Raw genomic sequence first — 13,384 nt, forward strand, 5'->3', positions numbered from 1 at the left:
ATCCTCCTCACTCTTTCCCCCTGAACCCCTCCACGCTCCTGATCTTCCCCTTCCCCCTCCCCTTAATTCTTCCCCCTCCCCTTTGATCTTCCTCCCCTCCTTAATCCCCTTTCTTCCCTTTACCATCACCACCTCCTTGGCTCCGTCTTTCCTCCTCCTCCTCCTCCTCACCCCCTCTCTTTCTCCCTCACCCCCACCTTTCTGACCAGTGGACAAAGTGGTTGGTAAATCTAATAAGTAAGTCCTTTCCTGTGTGTTGGTGGGTGTTAACATCCTCTAAAATACTGAGTCACCAGGGGACTACCAAGTGATGGTCCGAGTGTCACTCTCGAGTGATGGTCCCTGTGTCACTCTCGAGTGATGGTCCCTGTGTCACTCTCGAGTGGTGGTACGAGTGTCACTCTCGAGTGATGGTCCCAGTGTCACTCTCGAGTGGTGGTACGAGTGTCACTCTCGAGTGATGGTCCTGGTGTCACCCTCAAAGGATGGTTCTGGTGTCACCCTCAAAGGATGGTCCTGGTGTCACCCTCAAAGGATGGTTCTGGTGTCACCCTCAAAGGATGGTTCTGGTGTCACCCTCAAAGGATGGTCCTGGTGTCACCCTCAAAGGATGGTTCTGGTGTCACCCTCAAAGGATGGTCCTGGTGTCACCCTCAAAGGATGGTCCTGGTGTCACCCTCAAAGGATGGTCCTGGTGTCACCCTCAAAGGATGGTTCTGGTGTCACCCTCAAAGGATGGTTCTGGTGTCACCCTCAAAGGATGGTCCTGGTGTCACCCTCAAAGGATGGTTCTGGTGTCACCCTCAAAGGATGGTTCTGGTGTCACCCTCAAAGGATGGTCCTGGTGTCACCCTCAAAGGATGGTTCTGGTGTCACCCTCAAAGGATGGTCCTGGTGTCACCCTCAAAGGATGGTCCTGGTGTCACCCTCAAAGGATGGTCCTGGTGTCACCCTCAAAGGATGGTCCTGGTGTCACCCTCAAAGGATGGTCCTGGTGTCACCCTCAAAGGATGGTCCTGGTGTCACCCTCAAAGGATGGTCCTGGTGTCACCCTCAAAGGATGGTCCTGGTGTCACCCTCAAAGGATGGTCCTGGTGTCACCCTCAAAGGATGGTCCTGGTGTCACCCTCAAAAGATGGTCCTGGTGTCACCCTCAAAGGATGGTTCTGGTGTCACCCTCAAAGGATGGTTCTGGTGTCACCCTCAAAGGATGGTCCTGGTGTCACCCTCAAAGGATGGTCCTGGTGTCACCCTCAAAGGATGGTTCTGGTGTCACCCTCAAAGGATGGTTCTGGTGTCACCCTCAAAGGATGGTCCTGGTGTCACCCTCAAAATATATCAGAAAAGTTACCTGGGTAGAGGACACTGAAAAACTCCAGGTGCAGATCAACTAAGCTATGATGGATATGTGGGACAGCAGCCTCCAGCAGCAACAGCTTGATTGACCAGGCAAGCACCAGACAAACCTGGCCATGGTCGGGCTCTGGGAGCAGAAAGACTCTCGAAACTCACCAAAGGTATATCAGATGTAAACAAAGTGTCCTAGTGGGAGGGGAATAGCTGATGTTTAATGGGGTCCACGACCAGGCTTCCCAGTGGATCAGGGCCTGATCGACCAGGCTGTTACTGCTGGCCGTATGCAGTCCAACGTACGAGCCACAGCCCCGCTGATCCGGCACCGACTTTAATTATCTGTCCAGCTCCCTCTTGAAGGCAGCCAGGGGCCTATTGGTAAATCCCCTTATGCATGGTGGGAGGCTGTTGAACAGTCTTGGGCTCCGGACACTTACGGTGTTTTCTCTCAGTGTGCCAATGGCATCTCTGCTTTTCATTAAGGGTATTGTGCACCACCTGCTCAGTCTTTTACTTTCATAGGGAGTGATTTCTGTGTGCAGATTCTGGACCATTAAAATAGGAACGTATACAAACGCAGGAAGAACGCCGCATAGAACAAAAGGAACGTGTACAAGATTCAGTTAAGACAGTGTCAGCTGTTCTCTTGTCTAAAGAACACAACAAACAAATTCTGCGAAGGCCAGGAAAATAAGAGGAAGGACGGTGGGAACTTTCGGAACAAGAGAAGTAATTCCAATGGTAACTTCTGCTCTCTCACCTGGAGTACTGCTCGGTGTTGACAGCTCCGTTCAGAGTGGGTGAGAGGCTGGAGAGAATAAACAGTATTTACGGCATTTATGGACCCAGTGAAGCATTTCAACTACTGGGACACCCACAAAAACACCAGGAGTATATTGTGTGAAGAGTAGGTGAGCGAAATGTGTTAATATATTACTAGATGTTTTACCGACCTTCAAGAGAGAGCTGGACAAATACCCAAAGTCAAGTGCCCGATCCAGCCGGGCTGTGGTTCCTACGTTGGACTACATGCGGCCAGTAGTAACAGCCTGGTTGATCAGGCCCTGAATCACCGGGAGGCCTGGTCAAGGACTGGGCCGCAGGGGGCGTTAACCCCCCGGAACCCCCTCCCTCAGGTATACATGCGACAAGCTTGCTCCTTACCCCTCTAGTTGTGTACGAAGTACCCTGCCTCCACTACATCACTTGCTACACTATTCCACTTCCTGACAACTCTATGACTGAAGAAATACTGCATAACATCCCTTTGACTCATCTGTGTCCCCTCTCTGGAACATCCTGTGTGTGTGTGTGTGTGTGTGTGTGTGTGTGTGTGTGTGTGTGTGTGTGTGTGTGTGTGTACTCACCTAGTTGAGGTTGCGGGGGTCGAGTCCGAGCTCCTGGCCCCGCCTCTTCACTGATCGCTACTAGGTCACTCTCTCTGAACCGTGAGCTTTATCATACCTCTGCTTAAAGCTATGTATGAATCCTGCTTCCACTACATCGCTTCCCAAACTATTCCACTTACTGACTACTCTGTAGCTGAAGAAATACTTCCTAACATCCCTGTGATTCATCTGTGTCTTCAACTTCCAACTGTGTCCCCTTGTTACTGTGTCCAATCTCTGGAACATCCTGTCTTTGTCCACCTTGTCAATTCCTCTCAGTATTTTGTATGTCGTTATCATGTCCCCCCCTATCTCTCCTGTCCTCCAGTGTCGTCAGGTTGATTTCCCTTAACCTCTCCTCGTAGGACATACCTCTTAGCTCTGGGACTAGTCTTGTTGCAAACCTTTGCACTTTCTCTAGTTTCTTTACGTGCTTGGCTAGGTGTGGGTTCCAAACTGGTGCCGCATACTCCAATATGGGCCTAACGTACACGGTGTACAGGGTCCTGAACGATTCCTTATTAAGATGTCGGAATGCTGTTCTGAGGTTTGCTAGGCGCCCATATGCTGCAGCAGTTATTTGATTGATGTGCGCTTCAGGAGATGTGCCTGGTGTTATACTCACCCCAAGATCTTTTTCCTTGAGTGAGGTTTGTAGTCTCTGGCCCCCTAGACTGTACTCCGTCTGCGGCCTTCTTTGCCCTTCCCCAATCTTCATGACTTTGCACTTGGTGGGATTGAACTCCAGGAGCCAATTGCTGGACCAGGTCTGCAGCCTGTCCAGATCCCTTTGTTCTATGACTGGTGTGTGTGTGTGTGTGTGTGTGTGTGTACGGCGGGGGTTGTACAAGGATGCTTGTGACTCGCGGAGGGAGCAGTGCCACATGTGACAAGTAATTGCGCTACAAGTGGCATTAAGAGTGGCTCAGGGAGGACATTAGAGGCTTTAATAAGTGCCATGAAGCTATCCTCTGGCTGGCGGTGCCATGTAGGGGCCAGTAGTGCCATCTTCTCCTTGTGTGTAGAGAGAGGAGGAGGTCAGTTTTCAGCTCCTTTTGACATATACGACTCAGGGCCTCAGGAACTGCCCGGTCTGAGGCAAGGCTTTCCCTGTTGACCGCCTGGTCAACTAGGTTGTTAGTGCTAGCGGCCTACAGGCCCACGTAGCCGTCACAACCCGGTTGATCGGGTACTTACAGTAGTAAACTGAGCAACTTCTTTCTTCATGGTTTGCATAGATATTCGGCAGCATGCCACCAGCAGCAACAGCCTGGTTGACCAGGCAATCACCAGAATAAAAAAATCTCGGACCTTATCAAAGGCATGCAGGTCCTTAGGGCCTGGTCATACCTACTTCCGTAACTGTGTATGGTGTATGCTTCCTCTTTAGCTTCTGATATAGGAGAGTCATTGATAAAATGCGTTATAGTCTCTATTTGTTAATTCGTCGTCAAATGAGGCGATGATATGAGTGAAGGAACGACTGATGAGGGTCCAGGGAAAGCTGGGTAGGTGATGAGGGTCCAGGGAAAGCTGGGTAGGAGATGAGGGTCCAGGGAAAGCTGGGTAGGTGATGAGGGTCCAGGGAAAGCTGGGTAGGAGATGAGGGTCCAGGGAAAGCTGGGTAGGAGATGAGGGTCCAGGGAAAGCTGGGTAGGAGATGAGGGTCCAGGGAAAGCCGGGTAGGAGATGAGGGTCCAGGGAAAGCCGGGTAGGAGATGAGGGTCCAGGGAAAGCTGGGTAGGAGATGAGGGTCCAGGGAAAGCTGGGTAGGAGATGAGGGTCCAGGGAAAGCTGGGTAGGAGATGAGGGTCCAGGGAAAGCCGGGTAGGAGATGAGGGTCCAGGGAAAGCCGGGTAGGAGATGAGGGTCCAGGGAAAGCCGGGTAGGAGATGAGGGTCCAGGGAAAGCTGGGTAGGAGATGAGGGTCCAGGGAAAGCCGGGTAGGAGATGAGGGTCCAGGGAAAGCTGGGTAGGAGATGAGGGTCCAGGGAAAGCTGGGTAGGAGATGAGGGTCCAGGGAAAGCCGGGTAGGAGATGAGGGTCCAGGGAAAGCCGGGTAGGAGATGAGGGTCCAGGGAAAGCTGGGTAGGAGATGAGGGTCCAGGGAAAGCTGGGTAGGAGATGAGGGTCCAGGGAAAGCTGGGTAGGAGATGAGGGTCCAGGGAAAGCTGGGTAGGAGATGAGGGTCCAGGGAAAGCTGGGTAGGAGATGAGGGTCCAGGGAAAGCTGGGTAGGAGATGAGGGTCCAGGGAAAGCTGGGTAGGAGATGAGGGTGCGAGGCGCTGCTGATGTTATCATTACGACCAGATACGGCGAGCCATCCTTTCATTATTAAGGAAGGCAATGTGGTGTTAACTCTCTGTTATGAGCATCCAGTCAACGTTGTGTGTGTGTGTGTGTGTGTGTGTGTGTGTGTGTGTGTGTGTGTGTGTGTGTGTGTGTGTGTATGTGTGTTTGCGCGCGTGCTTATTTGTGGTTGTAGGGGTCGAGTCGCAGCTTCTGACACCGACTATACGGTGATCGCTATACGGTAATTCTCCCTGTTACAAGAGCCTGTGTGTGTGAGTATTAGTAGTAGTAGTAGTAATAGTAGTAGTAGTAGTAGTGGTGGTGTGTGTGTGTGTGTGAGAGAGAGAGAGAGAGATTCCACTAAGAAAGTATACAAAATCATATACTGAAACAGTACTAAGGTTAGGGTTGCTGAATTCAAAGTTAGCATATGTCGTAACAAGGGATAGATAATGTACACAGAGAGATTATCCATATAGATGATAGATAGATGATAGACTTGTGCGACATTTGGGTATCGTTATTATGGAAACGCCAGTCAGTGACTTCCTCAGTCCAATGCAGAGAAAGGTGGAAGATGAGGAGAAACTTGAGGTGATCTGTCCATCAGCCTGGAATCGATGTGTTCAGTCCAGCAATCTTGACAGAAGAATAAAATATGCTAAAATGTTGAACAAATGTCTGGTCAACTTGCCGGGTTTATGAATTATACATTCACACCGATATATGTCACGAATTACAAAGATTCACACCAGGTGTAAGACGTACAAAATGACAGAATCAACTGTATAGATGTCAGTGTACAGCTGAGTCAGTCAGTATAGCTGAGTCAGTCAGTATAGCTGAGTCAGTCAGTATAGCTGAGTCAGTCACTATAGCTGAGTCAGTCAGTATAGCTGAGTCAGTCAGTATAGCTGAGTCAGTCACTATAGCCGAGTCAGTCACTATAGCTGAGTCAGTATAGCTGAGTCAGTCAGTATAGCTGAGTCAGTCAGTATAGCTGAGTCAGTATAGCTGAGTCAGTCAGTATAGCTGAGTCAGTCAGTATAGCTGAGTCAGTCAGTATAGCTGAGTCAGTCAGTATAGCTGAGTCAGTCAGTATAGCTGAGTCAGTCAGTATAGCTGAGTCAGTCACTATAGCTGAGTCAGTCACTATAGCTGAGTCAGTCACTGTAGCTGAGTCAGTCATTGTAGCTGATTGTCACTGTATAGCTGATTTAGTCACTGCATGGGGGGGGGATTCTTTCGATAAAGGTACATTATTGATAGCTTAGTACGAAGTCTGAAGTCTGAAATCTAGAGTCTGAAATCTGGAGTGTGAAATTTGAAATCTAGAGTCTGAAGTCTGAAATCTGGAGTCTGAAGTCTAAAATCTGGAGTCTGAAGTCTAAAATCTGGAGTCTGAAGTCTAAAATCTGGAGTCTGAAGTCTAAAATCTGGAGTCTGAAGTCTAAAATCTGACGTCTAAAATCTGAAGTCTAAAATCTGAAGTCTAAAATCTGAAGTCTAAAATCTGAAGTCTAAAATCTGAAGTCTAAAATCTGAAGTCTAAAATCTGAAGTCTGAAATCTGGAGTCTGAAGTCTGGAGTCTAAAATCTGGAGTCAGAAGTCTAAAATCTGGAGTCTGAAGTCTAAAATCTGGAGTCTAACGTCGGAAATGTCAATTCTTGTTACAGCTTCATCAATCCTTCAAACAGACTCAACCTCAGACATTTTCACCCCATCAAAATAATTGAAGCCAAGTTAGTATAATTTAAAATCTCTTTTCTATCGAATTTTGAAATGCATAATGAGAGGCCCTCTGATGGGAGACTTAACCATTAATGACCAAGAAATCCCTCTCAATGTTTGAATAACCTCTGAAATATAGAGTGGTTATTGCCTCTCATGTCACTCACAGCAGAGTGCTGGGTTAATTACTTGTAAATATTGTACAGTGTCCTCTCCTGTAGTGTTCTCTCTGCTCGTCAGAACTCCTCGGGGGGGTTATAATGTTTTGCATGTTCAGGGGCTTTCTGCATGCACATTTAAATGTTGATTCACATTTATAAACATTGTATTATGCTGAAATCAAGTATTATTGTTATTATTATTATTATTATTATTATTATTATTATTATTATTATTATTAATATGTGGTAGTTCCAGAGTTTTTCTGCTTCCGGCCATGGGCCAGGCTGGAGTCTACCTGGAAGAAGGTGTTACGGGGGTCAACTCCCCCGCGGCCCAGTCCATGACCAGGCCTCCCTGTGGATCAGGGCCTGGTCAACCAGGTTGTTACTGCTGGCTACGGATAGTCCAACATACCAACCACAGCCCGGCTGATCGGGTACCAGCCAATCTGGTATTTATTTCTGAGTTCCAGTGTGAGTTTAGCGCTCTAGATTATTCGCTGTGCGCGGCAACACAAACTCTCAAACAACCTGGATTTCAATCTCGGGGGGGCGGGGGCGGGGTCGCTACTGAGTTGTCGTGGTCGCTACTCAGTTGTCGTGGTCGCTGCTGAGTTGTCGTGGTCGCTACTCAGTTGTCGTGGTCGCTGCTGAGTTGTCGTGGTCGCTACTCAGTTGTCGTGGTCGCTCCTGAGTTGTCGTGGTCGCTACTCAGTTGACGTGGTCGCTACTCAGTTGTCGTGGTCGCTACTCAGTTGTCGTGGTCGCTACTCAGTTGCCGTGGTCGCTACTCAGTTGTCGTGGTCGCTACTCAGTTGTCGTAGTCGCTGCTGAGTTGTCGTGGTCGCTACTCAGTTGTCGTGGTCGCTGCTGAGTTGTCGTGGTCGCTGCTGAGTTGTCGTGGTCGCTACTCAGTTGTCGTAGTCGCTGCTGAGTTGTCGTGGTCGCTGCTCACTTGTCGTGGTCGCTGCTGAGTTGTCGTGGTCGCTGCTCAGTTGTCGTGGTCGCTACTCAGTTGTCGTGGTCGCTGCTCAGTTGCCGTGGTCGCTACTCACTTGTCGTGGTCGCTGCTGAGTTGTCGTGGTCGCTACTCACTTGTCGTGGTCGCTGCTGAGTTGTCGTGGTCGCTGCTCAGTTGTCGTTGTCGCTGCTCAGTTGTCGTGGTCGCTACTCAGTTGTCGTGGTCGCTGCTGAGTTGTCGTGGTCGCTGCTGAGTTGTCGTGGTCGCTACTCAGTTGTCGTGGTCGCTACTCAGTTGTCGTGGTCGCTACTCAGTTGTCGTGCTCGCTACTCAGTTGTCGTGGTCGCTACTCAATTGCCGTGGTCGCTACTCAGTTGTCGTGCTCGCTACTCAGTTGTCGTGCTCGCTACTCAGTTGTCGTGGTCGCTACTCAGTTGTCGTGCTCACTACTCAGTTGTCGTGGTCGCTACTCAGTTGTCGTGCTCGCTACTCAGTTGTCGTGGTCGCTACTCAGTTGTCGTGGTCGCTACTCAGTTGTCGTGGTCGCTACTCAGTTGTCGTGGTCGCTACTCAGTTGTCGTGCTCACTACTCAGTTGTCGTGGTCGCTACTCAGTTGTCGTGCTCGCTACTCAGTTGTCGTGCTCGCTACTCAGTTGTCGTGGTCGCTACTCAGTTGTCGTGGTCGCTACTCAGTTGTCGTGGTCGCTACTCAGTTGTCGTGGTCGCTACTCAGTTGTCGTGGTCGCTACTCAGTTGTGGTCGCTACTCAGTTGTCGTGGTCGCTACTCAGTTGTCGTGGTCGCTACTCAGTTGTCGTGGTCGCTACTCAGTTGTCGTGCTCGCTACTCAGTTGTCGTGCTCGCTACTCAGTTGTCGTGGTCGCTACTCAGTTGTCGTGGTCGCTACTCAGTTGTCGTGGTCGCTACTCAGTTGTCGTGGTCGCTACTCAGGTGTCGTGGTCGCTACTCAGTTGTCGTGGTCGCTACTCAGTTGTCGTGGTCGCTACTCAGTTGTCGTGGTCGCTACTCAGTTGTCGTGGTCGCTACTCAGTTGTCGTGGTCGCTACTCAGTTGTCGTGGTCGCTACTCAGTTGTCGTGGTCGCTACTCAGTTGTCGTGGTCGCTACTCAGTTGTCGTGGTCGCTACTCAGTTGTCGTGGTCGCTACTCAGTTGTCGTGCTCGCTACTCAGTTGTCGTGCTCGCTACTCAGTTGTCGTGCTCGCTACTCAGTTGTCGTGCTCGCTACTCAGTTGTCGTGCTCGCTACTCAGTTGTCGTGGTCGCTACTCAGTTGTCGTGCTCGCTACTCAGTTGTCGTGCTCGCTACTCAGTTGTCGTGGTCGCTACTCAGTTGTCGTGGTCGCTACTCAGTTGTCGTGGTCGCTACTCAGTTGTCGTGCTCGCTACTCAGTTGTCGTGGTCGCTACTCAGTTGTCGTGCTCGCTACTCAGTTGTCGTGGTCGCTACTCAGTTGTCGTGCTCACTACTCAGTTGTCGTGGTCGCTACTCAGTTGTCGTGGTCGCTACTCAGTTGTCGTGCTCGCTACTCAGTTGTCGTGGTCGCTACTCAGTTGTCGTGGTCGCTACTCAGTTGTCGTGCTCACTACTCAGTTGTCGTGGTCGCTACTCAGTTGTCGTGGTCGCTACTCAGTTGTCGTGCTCGCTACTCAGTTGTCGTGCTCACTACTCAGTTGTCGTGGTCGCTACTCAGTTGTCGTGGTCGCTACTCAGTTGTCGTGGTCGCTACTCAGTTGTCGTGGTCGCTACTCAGTTGTCGTGGTCGCTACTCAGTTGTCGTGGTCGCTACTCAGTTGTCGTGCTCGCTACTCAGTTGTCGTGCTCACTACTCAGTTGTCGTGGTCGCTACTCAGTTGTCGTGGTCGCTACTCAGTTGTCGTGGTCGCTACTCAGTTGTCGTGGTCGCTACTCAGTTGTCGTGGTCGCTACTCAGTTGTCGTGGTCGCTACTCAGTTGTCGTGGTCGCTACTCAGTTGTCGTGGTCGCTACTCAGTTGTCGTGCTCGCTACTCAGTTGTCGTGCTCACTACTCAGTTGTCGTGGTCGCTACTCAGTTGTCGTGGTCGCTACTCAGTTGTCGTGGTCGCTACTCAGTTGTCGTGGTCGCTACTCAGTTGTCGTGGTCGCTACTCAGTTGTCGTGGTCGCTACTCAGTTGTCGTGGTCGCTACTCAGTTGTCGTGGTCGCTACTCAGTTGTCGTGGTCGCTACTCAGTTGTCGTGCTCGCTGCTCAGTTGTCGTGCTCGCTACTCAGTTGTCGTGCTCGCTACTCAGTTGTCGTGGTCGCTACTCAGTTGTCGTGGTCGCTACTCAGTTGTCGTGGTCGCTACTCAGTTGTCGTGGTCGCTACTCAGTTGTCGTGGTCGCTACTCAGTTGTCGTGGTCGCTACTCAGTTGTCGTGGTCGCTACTCAGTTGTCGTGGTCGCTACTCAGTTGTCGTGGTCGCTGCTCAGTTGTCGTGGTCGCTACTCAGTTGTCGTGGTCGCTACTCAGTTGTCGTGGTCGCTGCTCAGTTGTCGTGCTCGCTGCTCAGTTGTCGTGGTCGCTACTCAGTTGTCGTGCTCGCTGCTCAGTTGTCGTGGTCGCTACTCAGTTGTCGTGGTCGCTACTCAGTTGTCGTGGTCGCTGCTCAGTTGTCGTGCTCGCTGCTCAGTTGTCGTGGTCGCTACTCAGTTGTCGTGCTCGCTACTCAGTTGTCGTGGTCGCTACTCAGTTGTCGTGCTCGCTGCTCAGTTGTCGTGGTCGCTACTCAGTTGTCGTGCTCACTGCTCAGTTGTCGTGGTCGCTACTCAGTTGTCGTGGTCGCTACTCAGTTGTCGTGGTCGCTGCTCAGTTGTCGTGCTCGCTGCTCAGTTGTCGTGGTCGCTACTCAGTTGTCGTGCTCGCTGCTCAGTTGTCGTGGTCGCTACTCAGTTGTCGTGCTCGCTACTCAATATAATAGAGAAAATCAGCCATTAATGGAAAGAGGCTTAATATATTTTTATCTTGGGGAGGGGGGACACTCCCCCCTCCCCCCCGTTACTGTGTCACTGCTACTGTGCCTCTGTCATCCACACGGGTCTAGCGCTTCATATAATAATAATGACTTTTAGATTGGCGTTCAGCTTGTTGCTTAGTGTTGAAACTCTGTCAGTGTTACCAGTTGTGTTACTGTCAGTGTTACCAGTTGTGTTACTAGTGTCAGTGTTACCAGTTGTTTTACTGTCAGTGTTACCAGTTGTTACTACTGTCAGTGTTACCAGTTGTTACTACTGTCAGTGTTACCAGTTGTTACTACTGTCAGTGTTACCAGTTGTGTTACTGTCAGTGTTACCAGTTGTTACTACTGTCAGTGTTACCAGTTGTGTTACTACTGTCAGTGTTACCAGTTGTGTTACTGTCAGTGTTACCAGTTGTTACTACTGTCAGTGTTACCAGTTGTGTTACTACTGTCAGTGTTACCAGTTGTGTTACTACTGTCAGTGTTACCAGATGTGTTACTACTGTCAGTGTTACCAGTTGTGTTACTGTCAGTGTTACCAGTTGTTACTACTGTCAGTGTTACCAGTTGTGTTACTACTGTCAGTGTTACCAGTTGTGTTACTACTGTCAGTGTTACCAGTTGTGTTACTACTGTCAGTTACCAGTTGTGTTACTACTGTCAGTGTTACCAGTTGTGTTACTGTCAGTGTTACCAGTTGTTACTACTGTCAGTGTTACCAGTTGTGTTACTACTGACAATGTTGCCAGTTGTGTTACTAGTGTCAGTGTTACCAGTTGTGTTACTACTGTCAGTGTTACCAGTTGTGTTACTAGTGTCAGTGTTACCAGTTGTGTTACTACTGTCAGTGTTACCAGTTGTGTTACTACTGTCAGTGTTACCAGTTGTGTTACTAGTGTCAGTGTTACCAGTTGTGTTACTGTCAGTGTTACCAGTTGTTACTACTGTCAGTGTTACCAGTTGTTACTACTGTCAGTGTTACCAGTTGTTACTACTGTCAGTGTTACCAGTTGTTACTACTGTCAGTGTTACCAATTGTTACTACTGTCAGTGTTACCAGTTGTTACTACTGTCAGTGTTACCAGTTGTTACTATTGTCAGTGTTACCAGTTGTGTTACTGCTCTCAGTGTTACCAGTTGTTACTACTGTCAGTGTTAACAGTTGTTACTACTGTCAGTGTTACCAGTTGTTACTACTGTCAGTGTTACCAGTTGTTACTACTGTCAGTGTTACCAGTTGTTACTACTGTCAGTGTTACCAATTGTTACTACTGTCAGTGTTACCAGTTGTTACTACTGTCAGTGTTACCAGTTGTGTTACTACTGTCAGTGTTACCAGTTGTTTTACTACTGTCAGTGTTACCAGTTGTTACTACTGTCAGTGTTACCAGTTGTTACTACTGTCGGTGTTACCAGTTGTTTTACTGTCAGTGTTACCAGTTGTTACTACTGTCAGTGTTACCAGTTGTTACTACTGTCAGTGTTACCAGTTGTTACTACTGTCAGTGTTACCAGTTGTTACTGTCAGTGTTACCAGTTGTGTTACTACTGTCAGTGTTACCAGTTGTGTTACTACTGTCAGTGTTACCAGTTGTTACTACTGTCAGTGTTACCAGTTGTTACTACTGTCAGTGTTACCAGTTGTGTTACTACTGTCAGTGTTACCAGTTGTGTTACTACTGTCAGTGTTACCAGTTGTGTTACTACTGTCAGTGTTACCAGTTGTGTTACTACTGACAATGTTGCCAGTTGTGTTACTACTGTCAGTGTTACCAGTTGTGTTACTACTGACAATGTTGCCAGTTGTGTTACTACTGTCAGTGTTACCAGTTGTTACTACTGTCAGTGTTACCAGCTGTTTCACTACCTCAACTCTAATGTCTAGCCTATCTAAGTTATACTGCGTAATCCGTCCCCAGACTGTAACCCTCCCTCACGAGTTTACTAACACGCAGGTACCTACCTATGTACTGTTAGGTGAGTAGGTGTAACAGGTGAAGTTAGCCAACGTCTTCAGGCCTTGAAGATGAATCCTGGCTCCTTAGTGAGTATGTAACACTAGATCACTCACCTACCAGCCGCTGCTACACACACTAGCAGAGAGTCGGGGCCAGGAGCTATGAATCGACCCCTGCAACTACATATAGGTGAGTACACACACACACACACACAAACACAGGAAGAAGAAACACACATGGTCATGTTTCGAGAAGCACTTAAGGGGATTGAGAGCAAAGTTGGTGTTGGTGATCGCTTGTCCAAGGCGGTGTTAAGTGTGTGCTTTGTTGTACAATATGGTGGTGGCTGTTGGCCTTACTGTTTGTCCGCCTCGGTTATTACTGTTTCACTGGCCTGTAGTTGTTGGTACAGTGCATAAGAGAGGCGCCGAGGCAAGCACAATAAAACCACCAGGGATAACAACAACAATGACTAACAGAAAGTAATGGTAATGTTAACTCTAACTGAAGTTGATAAACATTCTGGCTGGTACTTCCGTCC

At 49.1% G+C, this 13,384-nt stretch overlaps 1 protein-coding gene across 29 annotated transcripts in view; it reads left to right on the forward strand.

The window, feature by feature from the left end:
• The window catches only part of hth (Meis homeobox homothorax), a 1,177,701-nt gene that overhangs the window by 413,696 nt on the left and 750,621 nt on the right, over window positions 1–13,384 (forward strand). The window lies entirely within an intron of this gene.

This window comes from Cherax quadricarinatus, chromosome 87, assembly GCF_038502225.1.
Source record: "Cherax quadricarinatus isolate ZL_2023a chromosome 87, ASM3850222v1, whole genome shotgun sequence".
Taxonomy (NCBI): Eukaryota; Metazoa; Arthropoda; class Malacostraca; order Decapoda; family Parastacidae; genus Cherax; species Cherax quadricarinatus.